Here is a 27,145-nt window from a genome sequence, read left to right as displayed (position 1 = left end):
ACCCCCTTTTGCCCAAGCCTCACATGCTCCTTTCACTGCAGCCAGGCTGCTCCCCTGCATGTGATCCCATTTTCCTGCAGCTCCCAAATGCCTGTGTTGCTGCCTCCTCTCCCTGTTTCCTGCAGCCAGGGAAGATGTGTCATGACTAATTCCCCAGCCACACACAAGAGTCAGAACAAGAACGTTAAGCCAGCAGCACTGGTTTTTTTCCTTTCTCTTGTGCAGGCAGAAATGGGTATAATAATATGTTTTTAAATGGTTATAAAGAGATAAATTTTATGTATAAACCTCTTTGAAACTATAATAACAATGACACAGGTTTAAATAGAATGCCAGATGACCTCAAGAAGAATTAAACAAAACTTCAGCTGAAATGACTGGAAACAAAAAAACCCAAGCAGCTTCAACAGCATTGGAATGTCTCATAATATATGCCAGGTCTTTTTGTAGTCTGTTTTGACAAAAAAAATACCCCTTGAAATATTCTTGATAAATGGAAAGGTTTTGTTGACATTTTTAATATTAAATATTTGGTCTCTTGATTTGCTACAAGGTTCTTGCAGAACTTCCTGCACATGGTATTAGAATGAAGCTGGTTTGAAATCTGTGTGGCTCTCACTGCTTCTCTGCAGACCTGCTCCTACTGCATGGTGCTATTTGCTAATGGAGACAGAGCCACTGGCTTCCAAGCAAGGCATCAATTCAACCCCAACCTACAAAAAACCCCAGTAATTTCATAACTTATTGCAGAAGTTATATGGCATAATTTGGCATTCTTTTCTGTGGAACCAGCCAAGACACAGCTTAGTGTAGAAGGCTGGCCAAGACCAAGGTGCCTTGGCAGAAATTCACTGTCTGCTCTCCATGTGGGCCTCTCCCTCCATGACTACCAGAACTATGACTGTTCCCCAAAATCAGCTTTACCAGCCTCTCTTCCCAAGGAGTAGCAGGACAACCTGCAGATTACCGGGTGCATGAGTTGGCTCCATCCTACCAAGCTTATTTTGTTTCCATCAGGACACTCTCACTGAAGGGTTGAAAACAAAGAAGAAACTTCAAGCTTAATGCTTCCAATATTCACCTAAGTGGTCAGACTCCCAGTACCCAAACACTGTCCTAATATCCCTAATCACTTTGGAAAGGTCCCTGTTCAGTCACTGGGCATTGCAGGCTCAAACTTCTTCCACAGTAAGGAGTGTTGAACAAACACCTTGGCTGAGGAGGGGCCAGAGGCACGGCCACTGTCTCTCCTGAAGCACCACGTCCTTTCCCACTTAGAACCAGTCCACAAATTTTACTGCAGAGGGCAAATAGCTGTGGTTATTCCAAACCTGCATTTTCTAGCAAATTTACCATTCTTAGAAAAGCCCCACGCAGCTCAGGATGGACACATTAAAACTCCTCAGCCTCAGAGGGCCAGAGACTGTCTCTGAATATTCATTTGCTATCACTGCCAGAACATTTGCAATTCTTCTGCCTAATCCCCCAAAAGCTTTAAAGTAACAGGAAGTAAGCAGCAGTGCCATGAGACCGGTGCATGGGAGGGTCTATGCAGAAGGGACAGCAGCATTTGTCACCCTGCTGCCCCTAAACTGTCCTTTAGGAACCTCATCACCTCCTGCAAACCCTTGCCTCATTCCAGCAGTCTGGATGGCAGTGCCGTGGGCATCCTGCCAGTTCAGCACGTGGGCATCACCCAGGTGGCCAGGAGCCCATGGAGAAACATAAAACATGCTGGCTGTGGCTGGGCTGACAGTCTGAGAGACAAAAAGCTGCTGCCCATCTTGAGCACCTCATGAGGGGACATATTAGAAACAAATGAAAATTTCTGTTACCTATTCGTAAAAATGGGAGCACTCTCCAGCATCCTGACACTTCACAGGCCGGATGGAAGCTGAGAAATCTGGGAACAAATGCTGTGCATAAGCAAGTTCCTCAAGCAGGTGCTGGAAGCTCAGGTGTGCTTTCCTTTACCTCCCAGTCCAGACAAGGAATCCTGCAGGCTTTGAAGGTACCACAGCACATCCATGCCAGCCAGAAGGCTGCTCCACACTTGACAGAGAGACCAGGAAGGCTTTTCCCTGGAGGCTTTGTGGTGCCCACAGGAGCACCAAGGTGTTTGTCTCCTGCGAGTCCTGGCACAGCCCTGGATCCACACGGGCACAAATGCCAATCCTCACCCAGAACGAGGAGCTGCTGCTTCCTAGGTACTGCTGGCCTCGTCTGAGCTCCCAGCCCAGGAGCTGTGCAGCTCCAGCACACACACTGCTTCCAGAGAAATGCATCAAATGATCTAGAGCTCTGCACAGGAGTGCATCTCAGGTGCCGTTATCTCCCCAGCGCAGCTTGGGGCAAGAAACGGCTGAGCTGCTCTCAGGGTCCTGCCCCAACCCTCCGCAGGCAAGCTCACACAAACCTGTGGTGAGTTGCCAGCATCTGGGTAGAACTGGAGCTGGAATCTTCCAAGCCCTGAGCAGCACCTGGAGACTCCACAAGCAGCTTGGGAATTGGCCATGATGCGTTCCAGCAGCAGCTCCCAGAGAGGCACAAGTGGCTGTGAACCCTGGCAATAACAGGTCACAGCAGCTCCAGCCCATGCAGGCACTTCTATTTCCACTGCTCTCATCAGGGGACAGTGAACAGCTCAGACCATCAGCACCACATGTTTCTGTCAGCTTCCTAGGAGAGATCAACTCAAACCCAGCAACTTTCAGCAGCATGAGGAGGCAGAGCTGCACAGATATCAGAGAAATAGTTTCCTTGCTAGCAGCTGGAGAATCCCCTCAAGTGCTCTGCTCTACTTTTCCAGAGAGAAATATTCATCCAGGAGAAAACTGCCATGGCACACTGTCACAACAGAACCACCGAAGACTTAAGAGCAGTAAGTGCTTTGGGTTTTGCTTTCAATCTGTTTTTAATGTTCTTTAGCAGATACTCAGGGACTGTGCTGCTCCCTGGTACTGAGAGACAGTTCTCAGTAACCACAGGGAATTTGCTGCAGTGACATTGAGCTGACCTCCTTGCAGATAATTATGGCAGCATTCCCTTGCATCTTGGTTTCTTTTTGATCTCCCCAGAGAGTCGCTATCTCATGCCTGTGACGATGTCCCAGGCACTGACTCTGCTGGCATCTGCAAAGTCACAGGTTCAGCATTCTGGAGTAACTGGGAGTTGACTTATCAGAGGGGAAAAATAAAATTATGTAACAAGGGGAACAGCTCAGATGCCAAAGAAACAGCACATTTTAAAATTATGACAGAGAGCTCAAGGGAATAGAGCAGAAGGCATAAAGACTTTTCTGCTATGTCCCTACGACAAACAACAACCCCACAAAAACTATTTAGGTAATTTGATGTCAGCATTAGCCAAGAATGATTTAGCAATCTGCTGCAGCTGTTGGACTCTGCTCACAGCTGGGTCACCAGAAGTCAGCCTGCACACACACGTGTGAGCCTGCTGTGCTGTGACAGAGGGGCTGTCCTGCACTCACTCCTCAGAGTGCCATTCCAACAGCAGTGCCCTCCTTTGTGCCTGTGCTCTCACTCACATCCAGCTCTTCCTGAGCATGTGCCCCTCTGGGGCTGGAGCAGACAATCTTACTGACACACAGGCTGTGTCCCAATTAGCCAATTGTTTCTGTGTGCTCATTCCACCTGTGGCACGCTTTAGGTGCAAGGCAAACTTCCTACTTGTCCACACAGGGAGCCAGAACTGAGCACTTCAAGCACTATAAATGGACCCCATTCTATTTTACCCCAGCTTTCCCACAACACAAGCCACTGTTTACTCACCTTAAGGATGGCTACCTGACTTAAGGATCAATTGTAATCCCACTAAGGTCAATGGCAAGACCAGCTCTGATCCCAGTGGTCAGTCTGACCTCATTCCAGCCACCATCAGCAGGAGGGATTCTCCCCTGTTCTCACTCTGAGAGCTCGTGGCATGAGTGGGGTGATGCTGTTCCCATATTCTCCTTGCCCTTTGCCCTCCTTCCCTGCTGGCTCTTTATGGACATAAACAACATGTTTATGTTTACCGACCCCCAGACTCACTGCAGCTCATCCCTTCCTGCTGAGACCCCACACTGCTGTTCTCATGGACAGGGGCTCCCAGCCTCCTGGAGCCTGTTCCTCTCTGTCCTCTCTGATACCCAGAATTAAAGACAAATTTGCCTCATTCTCCTTTTCATAAACCTTTGGAATGGTGTTTTCCAGTGCAGGGATTCTGGGTGCTTCCACCATCACCTTTAAATGGCCAGAAGCAGGGGAAAACACTCTTTCCAGTGGCTTTCTGGGCTAATCTGTTTCTTTATGAGGCACTGTCCTTAGCATGTGACCTTCAGAATAATTTGATGCATTCAGAAGGTCCAGTGAGACACGGCAGAGGTATGTTTTAATCCTCATGAAGAAGCAGGCTCCCTTTCTGCGGAATTAAGCATTAATTGGAGCTTTTGAAAAACCTCCACCCACTCCTCTGTGGCCCTAGAAATACTGGATATAGTGCCAAGGGAAAGCTGACTTTTCCAATGGAACACAGAGCCAGCTATCCTGTACAGCAAAACAAGGAAACATTAAAATCAGTGTTCACTGGTATTTTGGGACTGTGTGTGATCCTGATTCTGCCACCTCGAATTAAAATGTGCTTTAAATAGCTACTCTTTCCAAAACCAGCAGAGGTAAACATCAATCCTTTCTGTTATCTGACAGCTTGGATCTTAGCTTCCAGAAGAGGAGCTGCTCATCTCAGTCTGACTCTTGGAAAATTGTGGCTGCTGTAGTCACACACAAGTGGAAATAATAAAAAAGGACAGGCAGAACAGCAGGGATGTAAATTACTTGTATTGTTAAAATTGCTGCTGCCTGGTGTTTCTAAGTCTCCTGAATACTTCCAAACTCTTGCAGCTGGAAGTCAGGAAGGTGGGAAAGTAGGAGAAGCAATGAAATCAGCTAGGAAAAACCCCAAACAACACAAATCTAAGTCTGATATCTTTGGCTGCATGCCAGAAAGAGCTGAGCAGAAACATAACCAGATCACACATTTCCTCAGGTTTTAATGGAAAAAGAATCACAACTAAGCCCAGACAGAGACTTTGGGAGATTGCTTTGCATTAAGACAGTGTCCCTAAGACTGCTGTGTCTTTGGGACAGCACCAAAACAGATTCATCGCCTGGATCTTTCACTCAAATACTCAGTTCCAGGCCCAGGTCCCTGTGGATCACTGCAGAAACAAGGCTAACAACATCACACCTTCCTGACTGTGCTGGCCTCCTGTGCTTTGTCACCCAAACATAAAACCTACCAAATGATTGCAGTTATCAAAGACCTATTCATAGCTGAGAACACTTTTGCTGAGTCTTGGAGTTCTCTCTTGAACGTCATGACATCCTTCACACATTAATAATTTGCAAATAGCAGTGAAGGTGACATTCAGCTACATCCTCTCTTCAAACTCCTGGAGCTCTCTCAAAAAAAAAACAACTGGAAAGAGAGAGGAAAACAGCCATGTTTGAATGAGTATTGTTCTTAAAGGTGCTCTCTGCTACAAAAATTACAGACTGAAGGAAGTTACTTAAAACAGTAAATGCTTCAACAGGGATTATGCAAGACCTGTAACTAGGATGTGCTCTCTTTTGAGTATGTAAGCACCCTTTTTAAACTTTAGTACATGAATCACTGGTGCTCTCTGAGACCATGCCACAGCTGCAGCACAAATCCCTCTTAAAAACTGTCAACTAGAAGCTTGGTGAGAAAATCAGAAGTTCAGAGCCCATAGGAATATGTGGTGAATCTAAAATACTTGAAATGGGGTAAAATAAATTCACACAACTGTAAAATACATAAAAGAAGATCTCTGTATTTTTTCTGTTAGCTGCTCCCACTGGGCACCCTCCCCTGCACTCCTAAAGGGACAAGCATTGCAACAGAGCAATCAACTGGTGGCCACCTGGGTATGAACAGAGGAGGTGACAAACTGCTCTGGATCCAAACACGAGGCTGAAATTATAGAGAAAAGAGAGAAACCGACAGACAGACAAGGAAGTTCCTTCAGTCCTTGGCACACAAAAGCTCAAGCCATTTGTAAAACTCCTGGCAACAAGCCAGGGGAATTGAAACCAGCCCAAGGACTGCAGCTGTAGACCTGCAGAACAAAAAGGCTTTCCTGCCATCTGATGCCCATTTCCAGCCATCCTGGGGCTCTTCAGTCATGCTGGAAGCATCAGATGCTCCTCCAGGCTTCCAGCAGGGTCCGAGGGGCGTTGATTGCTGCACACGGGATCTCTGAAAGAGCTTTCTTTGCCTTCTGCAACTCACACACAGAGCCTTAAGGAAGACTAGAAACAAAACCAGTACATTTTCAACTGCACATCCAAGTATTTTCAGCTCAGATTTCCTGATATTGCTGTAGTTTGTCAATGAAGTAACCCCAGTAAATCTTACTTCCAAATATTTGCCTCATCTGTTATCCTCTGCATCCTCCTAACCAATTAGTTTACCAATACTTTTTTTACTTCATGATTGCCTCAATGCCTTTGTCCAAAGCCTTTTAAAAATTCAAATATACTCTACCTACTGGATATCCACATGCACCTATTCCAAGAACCCCCAGAATTTTGCAAGAGCACATACATGTATCCAGGTGTTCACTAATACTGCCTTTTACTGTAGTCTCCACCACACCGGCTGGAAGAGACGTCAGGCCTGCAGATACACTTGAGCTATTTTTCATTTGGACTGTTTGTAAACTCTGATCCCATTTCTAACACCCTCCAGTCTTCGAGTACCAAGGCAGCTTTCGGTGAGGAAGTACTCACACTGCTCTTCTTGCATGGCTGAGCCCAGTCCTGCCTATAGATTCATATCCACCCTGGATTGCACCTTAAATTCACTTACAATTATCTCAGTCTCAGCCTGATGGGCCTCCCGTGGGCACAGGGAATGATCTCAGTGTCTTCCAGTGAGGAAAGATGCAAATAATTCATAGAGTCTCCCTTTTATACCTGTTTATTATAGCTGGCCAAGAACTAACCATACACACAGAGCAGGTGGGGCTGGGTGTTTTCTGCTTCTTTTTGGCTCGTGTGGGTGCTGGAAAGAGGCTGTAGCACTGGGCTTTCACCCCTCTGATTGCTCTTGGAACCTTTTTCTACCACATAGGTAAAATATTTAATCAGCCAGAGTTTATTATAGATGCAATTTCCTTTGGAAACAACTCCAGCTTTTGGTAGGATGTTTCTCTGTTTCCATTAATCTCCTTTTTCTCTGACCTTTAGTGATGTCTTTTGTAACTTCCTGTTACCTTTTCCCAAGGCTTAACAGATGCTTCTGGAACTTCGTCCTGTATGATACCCTCAGGAGAGTGCATTATTTTGGGTAGATCATCCAGATGAATTTTCTAAGATGCTCCTTGGTGCTTAAGGCTGAGAATGCCACTTAAACTTCTTTTCAACACGATCAAACTGCCAATTTAAATTGAGTGCAGGCTGCCCTAAGAGTTGAGGGGAAACTTCAACTCAACTCTTAGGGCAGCCTGCACTCAATTTAAATTGCCAGAGCTACAACAATTTTGACCAAAATAATAGAACAGAATCAAAGTACAGACAGCTGAAATATGCTGGAGCTTTTTCTAATATCTTCAACTACTTTGATATCTCTGCAAGTTCTAGTTCCTATACCTTTTTACCCTTCACTAACTTCCTTTAAAGGAGACACAGTGTAAAAGAAGTAAAAACCAACCTTTTTCTAAGGTAGCAGGAAGATCTGCTATTTGCTAGGACAAAATGATGCTTTTGAAAGCCATTGAGTACCATAGAGCCCTCTATGTGTTGCCTGAGGAAAACGGAGCCCAACATTTAATTCCCCATCTCTCTTAGTTTCCAAATGCCAATGAAGATTCAAGGGCAGAAATATTTACATTATTTAGGAGCAAATTGATAATTGTGGTTGGTGGTTTTCCCTGTCACACATCTAAAGGTGCTATAGCTCTTCTTTTTTATATAATGTGCAAAACTCAGATGTGGCCCCCAGTCTGAAATCCCATGCAAAAATACCTTTCCCCCTTTTGCTCTCTTCCTCAGGGAATGGTCGTCCCAATGAATTGTCAGAACTGGACTGGCACTTCTTTCAGATTCAGGCAGCACAAAAATAAGCTCTTTTTCTTTAATGCTCAGGGCATTTAATCCTGAATTACACAGCAGCAATTCGGCCAAAGGACTTCAGACAATCACATTAATACTAAATAAGTCCCACATGCTGTATGTGGCTACAATAACCACCAAAGATACAAACACGGATTAAGCCACTATTTTGAAGTATTTCTGACTAATCAAGCAGGAACAAAAGCTACCATTAGTGCCTTGGCTCCCTGAAGCAGCAGTAACTTGTTACCTTAAAAAAACATGGATGTGGACCTAAAAGCCAGGCTTTTGAGGGAGGAGAGAGGTCTGGCCTGGTGTCCACAGCACAGCTCAGACACAGGAAAAGAGAGTACCTTAAGGGCACCTGTTAGAGAATGCCAAAGTATTTTTCAGATGAGGCCAAACTGTAGGTTTGAAAGTAAATAAATGTCAGCAGCTGTCTGTTAGCAGCTCCAAAGAACCTGAGCCTGGCCATGAATCATGGAGCAGTCCCAGCCATAAACTCCTGCTGGAGGAATCAGCCCCAGAAGACTTCCAGACACTGGAATGATCATGCAGGATGATGCCTGGCAGACCTTTATATCCCAGCAGCTCAGCACACATACTCCTAAAGCAGCAGCTCAAACAGCACAAGTGGTGAAATCCAGCCCCATGTTTTCACACACCAGGGCCAGAATAATTTGTCTGGTGATGTGCAACACTGGGAAGCTCTTGCTGAGGTTTATATCCACAGGCTTTACCCAGATAATGATTTGGAAAGCAAATACAGTTTTTGACCAGTGACATATCTTTATCTGAATTTGCCTCAGGGCCAGAATTCTGTTCCCTAATCTGCTGCTGCAGCAGATTAAGGCCCAGGGCACAGCACTGCTCTGCTTCACCAGGCTCGGCATTACCTCACACACTCCAGTAAATCCAGCACTTGGCTTGCCATACCAACTACTCTGCAGTAGTAGTAACTAGTCTTAACTAGGTACTAGTAGTAACTAGCCTTACTTGTTCTAAATAGACAATTTTTTCTCCTTTCTCCCATATCTGCATTTTTATGTTAAAAATGACCACCCTAAGAAGCGCTGTCAAATATGACAAATCCTTTCCTTGGAATATACTTTGACAGGGAGTAAAAATGCAATCATGAAGATCCTGCCTGGAGTCTTTAAACTGACACCATTCCCCCGGTGGATATCAGTGGATTTACACCAACTTCCATCAAGTTAGGATATAGCTCAGTCCTGATGATCCCACACGCCAGATACTGAAAGTTTCAGGGACCACCAGCACACTGCATTATTCCAGAAGCACCCTGTGGACACACAGCAGAGACAATGACATCATCTGGATGCACAAGCCCATGGAGATGATTCACCCAGCACGATCATTTGCATTCCTGACCCAGGTTTAATGTACTGGGGAAAATGAGGGATGGCAGCGACTGTGCTGGAGCATGAAGTGTGGAAAATAAACAGAGCAGGATCTCTGGCAAAATCTGTCCTGTGTGCTGCTTCCAGAAGCCATTCCCAGTCCCATTGCAAGCTTAATGGGCCTAGGAGCAGGCAGTGAAAAGCACAACAATTTGCAGGAGAGCATGCTGGCGTGCCTAAGGGATTTCCTTTGCCAAAGCCAGGCTGCAGAAGCCCTCCACAGCATCAGCCAGCACACACCATCCCGTTCCTGGCCGGATCTGGGCAGTGCCACTCTGCACTCCCGGGCAGCCAGGGGCACGGGTGACCCAGTGCAGCTGCACAAACCCGAGGCAAAGCCCTGGGTAAGCCCAGCAGCTGGGTCTTTCCCAGCACAACCTAACTCCAATTGCTTGGGAACAGCACAGCTCGCTGGCAGGTAGCACCACCTACAGATTTCCCCACCAGCCAGGGAACAAAGGATCACCTGGGTTTAGGGGTTCTGCCAGGGCTGGCCCAGATGCTCTGGCAGAGCTGAGGTGCTGCAAGGGAACCCAAGGAGGGACAGAGAAGATGCAAAAAGCTCCTTGGAAATCCTGCAGTGTCAGCACTGTAAGAGATGCTGACTTCAGAAGGCTCTTAATGAGCTTCCAGCAGTCCTGAAATGCTTCGTAATGCCCTGTAAGTACCACAAAACCTGGGATAAAAAAATCAAATGCTAGGCTGTCAGATGCTGAAAAAAAAAAGTAAAATAAATGAGGGGAAGAAATCAGGGATATCACCAGTGTCTCTTGCCTCTGAACTATGATGATATTTGCTCTATAAAAAGCTCACAGATGATAGGCAGCTATCTCTGACTATACTGCAAAATCTATGAGTAGACTCATAATTCACACTCTTGACATGGAGAAAAACTTCTTGCTCAGCCCAGAGGCAGAGAGCATTTTTCTTTCAAAGTCAAGTGTACAGACTTGAGTCTGAGTGCAGCCACACCATCTTCACTCTAAACCTTGTTCTAAAAATTCTTCCAGAGAGAACAGCAAGAACTTGTGCAAGTTCCCCTTTTCAGGACAATGGTTTTGTACAGCCCTCCTGTGTAACAGCTGGGGCCACAGTGCTGTGGTACTGTGAGAAACTGAGCGTCCCCTTTCCATTCAGAAGGCCCTGGAAGGCAGCAGAAGAGCTGGATTCCAGCTGGATTGCAGATCCTGCCTGCAGGAAAGGAGCCAGGGCTGAGCTGTCAGCCCAGGGAGGGCAGCAATCAGTGCCTCCCTTGAAGGGTCCCAGCAAAGCACTCCTCACACTCGCAGCAGGGAATGCAGTCTCATAGAATACTTTCTACAGCACAATCTCTGCACTGCCCACAGTTTTCCACTTTATTTTTACATTTATGATGACTACAGTGCTATAGGCTTTCACATGCTTTCAACTTCCACATGTGTACAAGTTCCCACTTAAAATATCCTGCTTGTCATCCTCCCAGGTTTTATTTCCTTTGGGAAAGCTCCAAGATTCAAGTAGCCACCTTCTGATTTACCGTCCTGAATTGGGAAAAAAGCCCTCAACTTTCTTCTGCAACATTCTGACACTTGAGAGCATGTTATATTTTCAGATATAATTAGCAGCCCATTCCCTCCACAGAAATACCCCATTAAAAAACATCATTGCCATGTTTGAAAACCAATGATGATAAAGAATAAAATTCTAGGATCACAATATTCAAACCCACATTCAAAAAAGTTATGTTACCAGTTCAACATTTCTAAATATACAGCGATATTTAAAAAAAAGTTCCGAAATAACTTAAAAAAAAATTTGCAATAAAAAGTTCTCTATTTACATTTCTTTAACATTATCCCTGAGCATTCACAGCTAAGCCATAGCTTAACAAGAAATCCAGTATGCAAGAATAGCTTATTACACCCATAATGGAAGAAGTTACTGCCTCATTTTCCTTCCACAAATCCTCCTGTTTCAGTGCCATGGAACTTGTAAGCATCTTTACTGCTGCTTGCATGTTTGATGAAAAGTTGGTGACTGTCCTTAATGAAGTATACATTAGCTAAAAAATAACAAAAGCCAAAGAGAGAATTTTGCTAAGGGCTTTTCTCCTAGGAAAATTCTCTGTGTGACCCACGTGCCAGGAACTGGCTACAGAAGTAAATAAAACCTCTCCAATCTATTTTTCCATCTTCATCTATTCTCAAAGTTCCTTGAAATAATTATAATTTTTAAATTACTGCTAAAAGAAGATGCAGAGATTCAGGTCCTACTTTTTATTCCTTCTAGGGCAATTTTTCTGCTAAGAGAGCCATGTTGTTCTCTGCCCTGCTAAATTGCACTCCTGACAGCTTGGTTTGCCCCATCCTGCTTTATCTTTCAGCAGCACCATTTGGTTCTCTTTCAGCACAATGACAGCTTTTGGCAGCTTTCTGTTTCCTCTCCCAGCAAACAAGCTATTGTGGGCTAAGGATTACACCAAGATGAAGAACCCCAGAGGATCAGCTTTAACCTACCAAATTGCTCCTCATATCTTGAAAACCACTGTCCTTACACCACTTACTCTTTCAAATGAGAAATTGAAAAAGCATCATTGCCAGAGGCAACCTCCCCCCCCAAAAAAAGGAGACAGGGAATAGAAATTAAGTATTAAAGAGGCATATTTATAATTTAATTAACTAATTCTTGCCTGTAGTATATTCCAGACCTGATGGCAGAAAACTGCCATGAAAAACTGATTAAAACAAATTTCCTCAAGAAGAGAGTGGCTGAAACTAACAGGAAAGAGGTCTGTGCCATTTACTATGATACCCAAATAAACCAGCCAGAACTAATTTCAGTCATTCGACTTTTCACCAAAAACTACATCCCAGAGAGGGCTCTTATCATGTTCTACAATAAAACATAAAATCACTTGCTGACCTGGGATCTGACATACTTATTTTTGTGTTTATACTTGGACTCATTTTATATTTGCTTCTAGACTTTCAGTTATCACCACTGCAGACCATTTAGAAAAAGCAAAAATCAACTAACATTTTCAATTGAAAAAAAATACTATCCTGAGAAGAACTTCTTTTGAAAACACAAAATTCGTAAATGGCATTTTTCAATGAATAAATTATTCTTCTGAAAGATGTACCCCAAAACTGAAACCACCTTTAAAAGTGGATGCAGCTGTACTAATACTGGGGCAGCCTGCAGGCACGTCTGTGACGATCAGTGAACCAACGGGGAAAGTTAATGAGCCCACAGCAGCCCTGGTAGCCCTTGCTGAGCCCAGATGGAGCCCACCCGTGCTGGCTCTGACAGGGCACACACGGCCAGAGCCATCCTCCCAGCCACGCTGCATTTGCAGTGAGACCGAGTGAAACAACACTGCACCAGCTCCGCGTCTCATCAGCTCAACTGGAGAGCCAAAGGAGCTCTCATGGGAGCAAGGGAAAACAGCCAGAAGCAGTCGTTAAGATGCAAGTAGAAATAAACAGCTCAGGGATGGTGAAACGTGGAAAATGCCACAGTAGTCTAGAAACAGATGCCAACAAAGAGAGGAGACTTCTTTCAAACAAAACAGTCTGATCCCACACACAGCAGCAAAAGAAACTCCTGTTGGCTTCAGCATACAGCAACACACAGCACAAATCAAATGGGATATGAACTTTCTGCAAGGGAAGCTGTTATTTGATGAAAGAGCACTTTCCCAGCTGCATCATTATCATAGCAAGAAATTCACTGGGATGAAGCTATCTAAATCTAACAAAGATGAATTCAGTATCACCCTGACACAGATCCCAGATGCACTTTTGAGATGATATATATCACCTTAGCCTGAGGCACGGCATTCATCCTTGCAAATTCAGGGATGACAGATGGGTCTGTTAGGCACCAGCAGTGCACCCTGAACACGTTATGACAAGTAATCTGCTTACAAGCAAGGAATAATCCCTTCTCTAATGCCAGGATCTTACACTGAACGTGCTGCTGGGACAACAAAACCATTGATAACAAGGAAGTCTGCTCTGTTTCTGCAACTGCAAACACTGACCACATCCAGACGCCGGTGCTGTGCCCCCAGTGCTGAGGCTGCACCTCCTGCTGCAGGATGGTGCTCACTGGATGTGGTTACACAACCCCATGTGGGGCTGGGGACGGGTGTGTGGCACAGGAACAGAGGATGGGAGCTGCTGCCTGGGCAGGATGGTGCTCACTGGATGTGGTTACACAACCCCATCTGGGGCTGGGGACGGGTGTGTGGCACAGGAACAGAGGATGGGAGCTGCTGCCTGGGCAGGATGGTGCTCACTGGATGTGGTTACAGCCCCATCTGGGGCTGGGTGTGTGGCACAGGAACAGAGGATGGGAGCTGCTGCCTGGGCAACGCTGCTGATGTCATGTCTGACTCCAGTGGAGTCACTCCAGGACTTCCCTCAATTAGGGCACAATTACCCCAGCAGCAGCATTTGGAAATGTGCAGGGGAAGGAGGAAAGGAAAGGAAAGGAAGAGGGACTTTTTTCAAGCCTTTTGGAGTCAACAACAGTGCAGCAGCCTCAGCTAAACCCTGTGCAAGAAACCAGCCACAGTCCCTGAAGGACGACCACTCAAAAACCCTCCTTGCCCTTTAAATGCTCTGGCCTGTAAAATAAATAATGAAATAAAATGAATAATAATAAATAATAAAATGAAATAAATAATGAAATGAATAAATAATGAAATAAAATAAATAATGAAAGGACATGTGTGGAGATGTCTGTCATGCATGAAGAAAATGGATTGATGAAACAATTTCCCTGCAGTTCAGGGAGAACACTGCAGCTGCAGTTGTGGATAAACACAAAGCCCCATCAGCACAGCCTCAAAGTCTGCCTGTGCAGCACGAGTGCAGATGGCCAAACACCAGGAGTAAGCGTGTCTGACCATTTTTAACTCCCCAAGGCAATGTCTTGCCTAGCAGATGGCCCAGCCTTTGGCCTTTTCATAGTTAACACATTTCTTGAGCTGTTTAACTTTCCTCACTCTGCAAGAAAACTGCACTGTGTAAAATCATCCTTACCTTGGAGTACTTTGAGAAAGCCCAGAAATGAGGTGGCTGCATGGCCTCACATCAGCCAGCAGATGCTAACCATTCAAACCATTCACACTGTTCATCATGCCCTCCTTGCAAAGCTGACGGTGCAAGACAAGACAGACAAAAGGCAGAGACAAAAATGATGCAAAGGCTACACAGATCACCCAGGAACAAGATGAGGTCAAAGCCATAGAAGGATGCTTTGAGAGGTGCAGCCTGAAAACAGAGGGAGAAAACTCCCAATAAAACATTTAAAAACAATTATGTGGAAAGAAATGTTTAAAGCTAGCACTGTGCAAACCACAAGGGAGTCACAGACTGCGTTTAGTTTATGAGAGGGTGACAAAGACAAAGGTGACCTAAAGTGACACAGGTTTATATAGAAATATAAACACCTTTAAAAAATCTCTCCATTCCCTTCTCCAGGCCATGATTCCTTCCCAAAGGAACAGGGTTTTCATGCTTTTCTAACATTTGTTGGCAAAATCCTTTCTATCTTTTCTTCATGAGCATTAATCTAGACCCCAGAGGTCACCACTGTCCCTGCCAGCCAAGTGCTGACCCAACGTGGCACAGTCAGCTCCATCCATCCATGCACCTGCCTCCTGTTTCCAGGAGCTCAGGGCCACTCAGCTGAGAGCTTTCTTAAGGGAAAGATCCTCTGGTGCCTGTATTTCCATGAAATGGTTCATGGCAAATGATGGCACTCCTTGTTTACCAGTTTTATCACTATTACCATGCTCAGTAAAGGTGTTTGAAATGGTTGGCATGGTATGGCCCCAATACGGGTTCTGCAAGGGAAAGGTTACAGCTCAGGAAGGAAAACAAAGCAAACTGATAAACACTGTTGAGACACCAAATAATATCCAAGAAACATACCCCACACACTGTAACTAAAGCCTCAGAGAATATGAGGCAGCTCAGGTGTTTTTATGCTCTTTTATGAACCAGCAAAAACAAAACCCAAGGGAGTGGCTACACTCTAAACCCTCTAAAATGCTACAACTGCAGAGACACGTGAAAAATCACATTTTTAGGAGACTTTGCAAAGAGCTTTTTATACCAGAGCTTCTCCAACAGGTCAGGTGTGTAGCAGGACAGTTTTAGCCCAGGTGTGGATCTGCTGTGTTTGAGTACCTGCTGTGATAATGTGGTTTAATGGTTACAGATGGGCTGCTCCCATTTCCCCTTTCAAATCTTTTAGATTAATCTGCAGAGTGCTGAAACTCACACCTGCATCCATGTTCAAACAGATGATGGGGCTTGCAGAGGTTTAAAATTCTGGAACATCCATTGCAGAGGAAAGCTCTAGGGAAGAAAAGGCAAGCCTAGCCATTACCTCAGATGCCTAATTCTGCAAGACTCAGATTTATAAATACATAAATGCATACTGATTTAATTTCTCACATTTCATTCAGTGGTAAATGGAAGTTGCAACTATGACAGCAAGAGCATTTATTTTGCTTATGGGAACACTAGCAAAGTAGTAATTAAAGGGAGGCAGCTCAGTAACGTGCTTCCTTCCCCACAAACCTCTCCAAGCACCCTTGTCAATTGACTTACAGCAGAAAGTAAAATCTCGTCATGTTTCCTGATAAATTATTTTGTAGCAAGTTGTGTTGGTTTTGCAGAGCCTGGTTTTTGGTAGCAGGGGGGCCACGGAGGTGGCTGCTGTGAGAAGCTGCTGGGAGCTTCCAGCACGTCCAGCAGAGCCAGTCCCTATGGCTCTGAGCACAGACCTGCTGCTGGCCAAGGCTGGGCCAGCCAGGGATGATGGTAACGCCACTGTGGTAACAGATTGAAGAACAACATCAAAAAGTGGGGCACAGCTTTTTTTCCTCACCAAAGAAGAGGAGGAGGTGAGAACGTGTGAAGGAAACAACCTGGAGAGGAGGGGCAGGAGGTGCTCCAGGGGCCAGAGCCGAGATTCCTCTGCAGCTGTGGTGAGATCATGGTGAGGCAGCTGTGCCCTGCAGCCCTGGGGATCCAGGAGGGATGCAGAGATCCATGAACAGCCCATTTCAGAGGTGCCCATGCCAGAGCAGGGGATGCCTGGAGGGGGCTGTGATCCAGTGGGAGTCCCAGGGGAGAGAGGGGGCCCTGCTCCCAGGCTGGAGCAGCCTGTCCTGTGAGGAATCCACCCCATGGTCCAGTGGGGGTGTGTGTGACCCACAGCACAGCAGTTTTGGGAGCACTGCTGCTCCTGAGATTGGAGCCACGCTGGAGAAGTTCAGGCAGAACTGTCTCCATGGGAAGGGACCCCATGGCCCCACAGGGGAAGGACTCCTCTTCCTCTCCCTGAGCAATCAAAGAGGAATTTGGGTGCTGAACTGGCCAAACCCCCAAGCCCTGTCCCTTGTGCTGCCACTGGGAAGGAGGGAGGAGCTGGGGGAAGAAAAGGTGGTTTTAGGGGCTTATTTTACTTCTCATTATCCTCCTCGGACCTTGTTAGTAACAAATTCACCTTTGTATCTCTAAGTTGAGCCTGTTTTGCCCTTGGAGTGTTTTCTCCCAGTCCTTATCAGCTCATGAGCCCTTCACTAAATCTTTCCCTGCTCTGCCCAGCTGTGGCAGGGGAGGCTGAGCAAGCGACTTCCGTGGGTGCCTGGCCTTGGGCCAGGGCCAAACCACAACACAAGAGCCTGCACTGCACAGCATTCCTCCCTCCCTCCTCACTTCCCAACAGTCACATGAACTCTCAGATGTCACCACAAGACCATTTTCCTAGACTTCCTTTTTTTATTTTTTGACATCCTCCACTGCAGAGTAATGCACAGATGGCTTTTACCACAAAAATGATGCTCAGCAACATGCACAGTGTTTGCATCGAGTGATTTTGCTGCCTGGCTGGAAACAAGACCTCAATGAACAACAAGGAGCTGCCCGTTCCCTGTAGAGCCAAGGGTATTCCTACCTTCTCTTCCCTGGAAGCCATGCCTGGCAGGAACTAAAACCTGCTGTTGGAACAGAGTCCACACTCCATGAGGAAATAAGCCTTGAGCATCTCTGGGATTTCAAACCATAGCTTTCACTCTCAGATCTCTTGAGCACTCATTTACTGACCTTCTTTCATTTAATCCTCACAGAGACCAAGGAGCAGTGAGTGCACAACAGCATGCAAAGGCCAAGCGGTTCTAATGCTCTTCACCCTCATCACTGAAATGTCACATAAAATATTTCTTTCCTGGCTGTAGATCTGCACCAGAAGCAAGGCAGACACACCATCCCTTTCTGTGTGACTCTGCTAAATGTACCAGACTTCTTACTCTGGCCTAGGGCTGGGGGAAGAAAGGGCTGCTTGTAACAGAGAGGGAGATAAAAAAGCGTCTTGAGCCTTGTTTCAGTCCTGGAGCACACTGAACCAGGTGTTTGTCCCAGTTATCAGGGCAATAAAAAAAATAACCTTTTCTTTTTTTGTGAATGAGAACGTTTTTGGAGAGAAAGCTCTCAATATTGAAAACAGCTTTTTCTGATCCATTTTTAGCTGGCATGGCTGTTGTGTAATTCAGGGATCAGTTTCCCCCTTTTGCTGATTTAAAAAAAGCTTTACTGTAAGCTCTCCCTCTCATTCCATGCCAGGGAACTCTCCCAAAGATCATCTGAGCTCCTGCAGTGCTGAGGCAAACAGGCTGATGCCACTTGACTGAGAGCCTTCTCCTCTCTGAGCAGCATTCACAGCTGTGGGCTGCAATGTTCCCTCCAGATGTCACAGCATGGCCCGGTCCATCTGTCCTTCTGTCCCTCCCTGGACAGCTCCCCATTCCCTGCACCTCTGGGGCTTTGTCCCACAAATCACCCTGACTCCTCACCTTTAATGCACCTCAGGGGTGGCTCCCTGTAAAACCCAGGAGTTCTGGTGCTGCAGACATCAGAGCTCCACGAGAACAACCCTGCCAGGTCTGATGTGTGACTGCAAGGACCAGACCAAAGGATGTCCCTGTGAAAGGGGCTGCAGTTCGCAGTGGAAAGCCAAACAGAAACAGCTGCAGGGATTTCCAGGATGGCTAGAGGCTCTGACTCACAGCCATTGTAAGATGATTCAAAATGCAATGACCTGCTCTCCCAAGTGCTTGTTCTCACCTCATGCTAGGGGTTACAAACTCCAAGGAAAACCAGGAAAATGAAACTTGGGAAGGCTGGTTCAATCCAAAGCTCTGCAACTTTGCTAAAGCCACACCTGGAGATTAATTGAGCTATGGAACATGCACCAAACTCCACAAATTCTATCTCAAATCAGTAGCAAGCAGCTAGCAATGAGGCACTTCAATCCCTGTACAGCACTGGGTAAATACACATGTAAGGCATAAGGCACTAGTGTGTCTATGGAAAGGGGCCAGGAACTCAAAGGTTGCCTGAAGAATAATCATTCTGAGAGATTTCATCAACTAGTATAAAAATACTTTTCCTCAGAAAATGATTAATCACCCCTAAATTAGTTGATTATCTTTTAATCAGAATTTTTTTAAACATCAAAAGTTAAAGATGTAAAACTTTACTTATTAGTTCAATTTTAAATCATTAGAACAGTAAATAAAGACAAAAAAGTATTTCCTTATTTCAGAGCAGAACTGAGTAACCAGCTGGTGGAGATTAGGATCTCCTAATGTCCTGCAGGGAGGATATAAATTCTTGTTTCACTTCTGCTAGGACAGGGTGAAAGAGGAGGTGGGCACTGCTGCCACCATGAGCTGTCTGTCCAGCTCAGCCACCAGCTCTTGGGCTTCACACCTGTGCTCTGTCTGAGCAACAGCTGCCAGGTGCTGCTTTCAGTTCTCAGTGCTCAGCTAAGATTTGTATTTCCCCTCGCATTTTGACCAGGTTAAACTGGTCTCACCAGCAGTGAAGCTGTGAGACTGCACCCATGCTGGACATTTACATCCAAGGAAAGGTCAAGGAGCTTTTCCCCATACTCAGACTGCTCCAAGTGTCCCCTGGCAAGGGCAGAATGAAGCAGCAGGGAATCAAGAGTGGGATAACAGAGTCCTTTTCTTGTAATACACTGTGCTGCCACGCACGTTACTGACTGGCTGATTCCTCAAGGAAGGAATGTGGGTGTTCTGGTGGCCAAAAGCACATTGCTGCTTTATGGGGAGTCTCATAATGTCAGGTTATGAAAGACGAGGCAGCCCTCCCTGCTATCCACCATAAAAATATCCCATCACACTCTCTAAAGAAATCACATGAATTTATAGGCATTGGAAGATATACAGCAAGTGAGAGGCTTTTGGAAACACCAAGGTTTCTATCAATGTTAATCACTGCCAGAAGGGCTGCCTTGGTCATTCTGTAGTTCATCATGAATAAAAACAAGAAATTACAATTTCAGGTAATAACCAGTAGCTTCTGGTTCCTAATAAATCCAGTTTTCCTACAAAACAAATCCAATTTCTGCTTTTAATTACATAATTGCAAATCCAGAGTAACTGATTTGGGAGATAGAACACTGCAACGAGAATAAAAGGCTACTAAGAGTTTGATTCAGTGTTTTCCTGCTTGCTGACCTTAACTGATGGGAATTAGGCAATATTTTTCATGGGCCCTTCCATTCCAAATCCTGAGCTGCATGTACAGTTAGCAAAGATGCTCTCTGAAGTGCAATGCAGCAGCTGCAAACATTGTGCACCAGGTAGAACAGCTTCTCCTGTCTTTGAGAGACTGCAGAGGATTAGTTTGGGAGGAGGGCTAAGACAGTTCAAACTACTCCTTTTAATACATTTGGCCAAAAATACAAATAATGCTGGAGCGTAGGATTTTTGTAATAAAAATTTTCCCAGTGACATCCATTTTTCTGGAAAATACTCAGAAACTATTGACCTGCATTTGTAAGAAGTACAGGCCTGTTTATGCAATAGATTTCTGTAATAATTTGTATTTGGCTATATTTGACTGTGGACAGCTGGAAAGCAGACACAAGTGCAGATAATTTAAATGCTAAAGGAAATGGGGAATCTGTCTCTAATTAAGGGCTCTGGTATGAAATGGGCTTATGAGCTGCTAGTTTAAATCACCAGCCTCAGTTCAGTGCTGGCTCCATCACAAAAGAAGGGTGCAGTACAAGGTACAGGCAGCTCCCAAGTGAGGTAAATCTGCTCCTGCACAAGCGCTGCACACAGCTGCCTCAGCTCTGAGGACGGGCAAGGGCAGCTCCCAACAGCGCACTCATCATCCCACACAGAGCCTGCTGCCAGTGGGGCACTCTGCAATCCCCGCTCGGGCACAAGGGATTTCGCCGAGTTCTGCTGGGGAAGCACAGAGGCACAGACCGAGCTGGGGCAGCTGAGAGACAGAGAGCAATTGCAGGAACTGGGCTGTTCAGATGCTGAGCATCAGTGTGGCTCCCTTGGCTTCCCTGCAGTGATACGGCCATAATGCAGCAGCTGAGGATGTTATCCATTATCTGCAACTCCAGCTGTGCCTGCATGGCTCATCCAGCCAGATCTGAGGCAAGGCTTACATGGCATGAAGCATGCTGCTTAATATCATATCATATCATTTATCAACAAGAGACTCCTAGATAATTTCTGCATCACAATTCAGAGCTGAGTGAATATGGCAGAGCAAATAAACAAGATCAGAGTTATTAGGAGGGCTACTAAGTGAGCCAAAGCCCACTGAGTGATCCACGTGCACATCAAAAAGTCATTGGAATTATTTGTTGAAATGACCCATGTTGTGCAATTTGTTCTGAGCACTGAACACTCCAGATTCAAGCTGTTCTCATTCAAAGTCCACAGCTGCTGCAAGATGGGAGATAGTTTGTGAATTCCTATCTTTATAAACAGTTTACTCTTATTCAGCCACTTACTCACTTATACCTTTATTCAGCCACTCTTTTCCCCCTTCTCCTTAATTTACCCTAAAATTCATGGCAAACTTACAGCAAATATTTTTAAAAGAAATCTTCTAATTTCTGGTGAGCAAGTGTACAAAGGGAGGGAAAATCAAGGTTGGAAGCAGCATTTCTCACCAAGTGGAAGGATATGCACAGCAAACCAGTGACAACATACACCTGGCACTGTTAGTGAGGCACCCTTCTGAAAGCTGTCCCTCCATCCTGTCCTCTTTCCTGAGGCTGCTGCTGCCTGAGCAGCATTTACTGATCACAGCCTATGCATGCAGCCCCTGTGTCACTGCACAGCTCACAACTCCTGGCACGGCAGCACCTTTGAGCCATTGCCAGCCATCCTTGCCAAGGGCTGCAGGAGGCTGTCTATGGTCAGTCTGAGGACAGAGGGAGCAGGTCCCTTCCTAAGGGCACACATCAGCCCCAGCCCAGCCCCACACATTATCCTGGCCAGCTATCCTGCAGCACTGACAGAGTTTGGCTGCCCTCCACACAGATCTGGTGCTGCATCCCAAGTGGGGAAAGGGGAAAACACAATGCAAGAAAGAGGAGAAGCAGATATGGGGTTTAAATCTTTCTCATCTGCCAGCAGCCCCATCCCCTGCCCCCAAGCTCTTCCTGCACCTGGTCTGTGCCTGCCAGTGCACCCCACTGGCTCCAGCAGCAGCAGTTTTCACTCTCTGGGACCAGCTATCCCCCATCTCCTCCAGGGAGAGTGAGACTGGACAGAAGGTTCCAAAGGCTGGATTCAGTCCCCATGCACACCCTCAGTCAGACAATGTTACTTGACACTGAAAGCCAGAATAAAGGGCTGAATGAAGCATAAACCAGAAAATGGGAGAAGGATCACCTAATATTCCAGCTCAACTTAGGAACCTGTCTACAAAGGCAAAACCAGTCTCACTTCAGTTCTAAGCAGAAGATGTAATTTGAGTTCTAGCCAAGGTCATCAGGAACTGCATAATTACTCTAAGAACCAACCCCTTCTTTGCCAGTAGCATTACAGCCAATTTCTCAAACAAATGATCTAAAGCAGAAGATCTGCACTGAATCTGAACATTAGCACACAACATAAACCTTGCTTGCCAGTTTCTGCTCTTGACCACTGGAATGCTGCTGCCACTACAAACACTGACTGTCCTTCAGGGAATGAGAAGCCTCCACGAATACTGCAAGAGAAATAAAATTTATATGGCAAATTCTGGTTCAGCGCTTCAGCTCTCATACTTCTGTTATCTAAACATTGCCAGCAGAGCCTCAGTAGAGCCACCTGAAGACAGCAAAACACAATTTGGAACCTGTCAAACATGAATTCCCTTTGTGTGAAGAAGAATCAGTCCCTTAAAAGGCAGTTCACTCTACAGGCCAAAATCTTCCTTTGCAACTGCTAAGCACACACAGGGGGAAAAAACTCCATTGATATCTCACACCCACTTTATTCCAAGTAAATAATTTTAAATAATTAATCACCATCACTATTAATTTACTTTCTTTTTTCCTTGGGATCCCAGGACTGTTGCTAATGGTGGTTATTTAAGGCCTCACGTCACAGAGGCCTATTTTCATGCAAGGCTGCAAAGGGCAGAACGAGAGGAAGGGCAAACAGTTCTGTGGGACTTAGCTGACCCAGCAACATCCAGGAACACTGACAAACATAAAAGGAGGATGTTGGAGGTGCTTCTCTGCTGTGGCTCCTCGGTGACTGAGGAAAACCAACAGAAAGAGACCCATCCCTGATGGCATCACTGGCTCCTAGGAAGGCAGCGTGCCCAGGGTCCTGCCACCCCATGCCAGAGGAAAATGTCTTGGACAGTAAGTTTGTCACTTGATGTGCACCTGAGGAAGAAGCATCAGAGATGAGAGGCAAACACTGCACTATCCTGACAGTGTGTGAACAGCAATTAGCAACTCTGTGGACAGAAACAGATTTTCTGGCAGGTCTCATTAATCTCTTTATGCAGATTTAATACTCATGAAAGAAACTCTGTGAGCGGCCAAGAACATGAAGTCTCCTTCACATGAGGTAACTCAGCAAACACCTCTGATCAAAGACTGGGCAAAAAACCAGGGATACACTGCTCTGGGCTTCACTGGCTCACTGCTGGACTGTGACAGCTCCCTCGTGTTTCTGTTATCCTGTCTGAAAACAAGGGACAGGAATATTTCATCCACCTTCCTAAACACAACTCTGCACAGCCTGCCAACAGCAGCTTGACTTACAACTTACCCAAGATGCACCTTCTAGAGTGGGAGATCAGCTCTTTAAATCATGCCCCACAAACAAACTTTTTGCTCACTGCTCTCCACTACAGAACCAGCACCAGAAGCCCTTCCCAAAGGCCAGCTCAAACCTTGCCCCTGCTGTCACACATGGCTTCACCCCCAAAGCTCCACAGCTTTTCTGAAGATTCCTTCCTGCCTGACACAGAAGGGTGAGATTCAGTCATTCCCTGGGGGGCTGGCTGGGACAGGACAGGAGTGGACAGCTGGGAAGGAGCCGCATTTCTGAGGTGCCTCTGGTTTGCTCAGCAGTACCCAGGCCCCTTTGTGCCAATAGGAACACCTGGATTTAGAGCTGTTCTACTTCCAAGCACCTGCTGGTCCCTGCCTGCCTCCCACAGGGATGACCTGAGAACAGAACACAGCTGGGAGAGCCATCTGCTAAAGCTGCAGCTGGGCACCCCAGAGTAAACTGAGCTCACCTGGCCCTTGCAGGGCTGCTGGGAAGAGCCTGAGCAGAGGATAAGCTGCCCCTCTGCTGGAATGAGCCCTCCAGAGACCAATGAGCTCTGCTGGCTAACACAGCTGTGCTTCACATCCCTGAGAGCACTCAGATCTGTACCTGCAGCACGTTCCCGTTCTGACCAGCACAGAGACTCCACCTTGCACTCAGATTTACACCCTGGCCATTCATCCTGCCTAACTTCCACAAATAACAGGAGCACTGATGCCAGGTCTTCACTGTATTTAACTGGCAGCCTCTGATATCTGAGTGAGTTTGTGTCTTGTGTTACAAAGCCCAGGTCTCACAAAACTGATTGCTGCAACTGCTATAAAAGAATGGTGTGTTTGGTTGCAGGGCTTTTTAAAGATTTCTTTTGTAAGTCAGTTGCTTTCTTAAAAAATGAAGCTTAACTCTTATTTCTTGCTTCCCAGTGCTACTGCTCAACAGGCCACTGTCAGGATACACATCTGGCTACTTCTTGGATTGCCTTCTTGCCCAAACACCACTCTGGCATAACCAAAATGGAAGGTCGCACAGATTGGTCAGAAATATCTGAAAAGCAACTCTCTACCATGTCAGGAGCAAGTTTAATTAGCCTGATGAATCTAAGAATCACACCCTTTTACCTCAGAGTGTAAGTACATCTTTCAATTACTGAGCAGACCTTTACAAAAAGAAAAGATAACTGAGTCACGTTTCATCATTTTATCCAATTACCCCGTTTTGTCTTCTATTCTTTTTGAAAGTCTTTACTGTTGTCATTGGGAGTGAATAGAAAAGTGCTATGAGTATATGCCTACAGACCAGATTTCAAGTTTTTTCTAAAAACTGCTGAAGCAGTACAGGGGCTGCCAGGACTGGGTGGCCTTGCTTGAGCAGAGGCTCATCTCCAGGGGTCCCTCACAATTTATGCCATTCCATGATTTTGTGAGTCCTCCTCAAGCTTAGCTTTACGAAGATATTTCAACCCAAACCTGCCAAGGTGGCAGCTGCTTTCATTGTGTATCTGCAGCACTGCCAAGACTTGGGCAAGGCATCTCAGCAATCAAGTCTCCAGAGAGTAAGATGAATTTTACAAATTACGTGCTTAAGATGTGGGGATTTAAAAGTCTGCCTACCGTGTTTAGCCAGTCTCTGCCTGGAATGGGGTTGGAAAAGGTGACATTAGATGAGTCCTTCTTGGCTGGATAGTAAACACAACCATCTGGTGTAAGCCTACATTACTGGTTTACAGTACTTCATTACTGGATAGTACAGGAGAGCAGAGACTGAAGCTGATAAGAGATCAGAATGAGCAAGGAAACCTTGACTGAAGTTTTAATGAGCCACAATCTTTTAAACCCCAGGATGAACTTTTGCCATGGAAACAGTGACAGGCTCAGCTCTCTGTTCCCCACTGTGCCTCATATCAGTGTTGCTCAGTGCCAACCTGCTGTACGAAACAGGCAGGGCGCTGAAAAATTCAGCTCAGAGTATCCTGAGTACAAATTCAGCATGGCTACTCATTAGAAATGCTGCTCTGGGCATAAACCCAGGCAAACACTCTCCTGTTTGTAAGGAAGGCCTGCCAATAGTAGCAGAAGTAATAATTACCACACAAGAACCAACACCCTCCCACAACATAACAGAATAAATTAATTAGAAATGTGGTAATACACGTATTTTTAGAGAATCATAGAATGGTTTGGGTTGGAAGGGACCTTGAAGGTCATCTGTTTCCAGCCCCACTGCAATGGGCAGGGATCCTTCCACTAGACCAGGCTGACATTTTGCACATTGTTTGCTATCCTTGTAGAAAAAGCAAAAAAAGGTAGGACAGTCACAGTGGAACATTCCAGTCTGAAAAATGAATTTCTTTTTCCTTCTAAATACAAAGTATCCATACCCCCTAGGCAAGCCAGTTATAGGGGCTGGCACAAACGGAGTTAAAAACAATAGTAAGATTTCCTGTACAAAAGTCTCCTAAAGTAGCTAAAATTTCTTATTTCAAGACACTTGAGAAATCCCTTGTGTTTTGCTTCAAAACTCATATGACATAGACCCTTAATTTTAGTGTGCAATTTGACTTAGAGAGTCAGAGCCTTAATGGTCTGGTTGTAGCACCCACCCTGCCTCAGTGAGAAGGGCACAAGTGATCCAAGTGCACAGACAGCTGCCAAAATCAGCAATGCCAAATCTTACAGCTCTATCTCCACACACCCAAGGGAGAGTGTTAAAATTACTCTACTGGAGATATTTTCTAGTCCCACTTTACAGCTCCATCTCTTATTAGCTGTTAATAACACACTTCAACATTACAAGCTGTCTACACACTCTGATCTAGCTTTGTATTCTAATGTTGCAAATTTAAACCCATGGAAACCTGAGCTTATTTTATGATTATTCCTCAGATATTCAGGCCTTAATGAACGCAAGTAAATGCACTGAGAACTTTCAGTCTCACAGGGGTGACAAAACTGACAGGAGGTAAAGCTCACCAGAAATTGAAATAAGAGTCTTCCTTGTTTACAAATAATCTCAAGAGCCTCCAAAATTCCTCCTGAGCCCCAGGGAAACCATGAGAGCAACACCCTGCAATCACAACTCTCTGTCCTGGCTGCTCAGAGACCACCTTCAGAAATTCAACTAACTCAGAAGAGAAAAGCAAAGATTTTGGGTAAAAAACCTCCAAAACTTGTTTGTCTTTTTCTCCCTGTTGTGCCATTTTGAAACGTTGGCTCCCATAAATATTCCACCCATTCTGCATTTACACAGCGACCTAATTGTTCATTCTGCCAGCCTGCATGCAAGTGAAACAGACATCCAGACAATAAAATGAGAACATTTCCTCCAGAGACCTCTTAATGAGCAGTAATGAGCCTGTGGGTAGAGCTGCTCAGCACTTTCTTCTCCCACTTGCCTGCCTCTAAGTTTAAAAGCACATTCTAGAATGGTCAGAACAAGGATTCCTATGGAACATAAATCAATCAGGACCA

The 27,145-nt window shown here is 45.6% G+C and overlaps 1 protein-coding gene across 1 annotated transcript in view; it reads right to left on the bottom strand.

The window, feature by feature from the left end:
- Nucleotides 1–27,145, bottom strand: part of ST8SIA1 (ST8 alpha-N-acetyl-neuraminide alpha-2,8-sialyltransferase 1) — a 111,148-nt gene that overhangs the window by 13,485 nt on the left and 70,518 nt on the right. The gene's annotated exons all lie outside the window — the stretch shown is intronic.

The sequence above is a fragment of the Molothrus ater genome, chromosome 5, assembly GCF_012460135.2.
Source record: "Molothrus ater isolate BHLD 08-10-18 breed brown headed cowbird chromosome 5, BPBGC_Mater_1.1, whole genome shotgun sequence".
NCBI classification, from domain to species: domain Eukaryota; kingdom Metazoa; phylum Chordata; class Aves; order Passeriformes; family Icteridae; genus Molothrus; species Molothrus ater.
The sequence above is the reverse complement of the archived record's forward strand: the minus strand, read 5'-3'. Positions and strand labels throughout refer to the sequence as shown.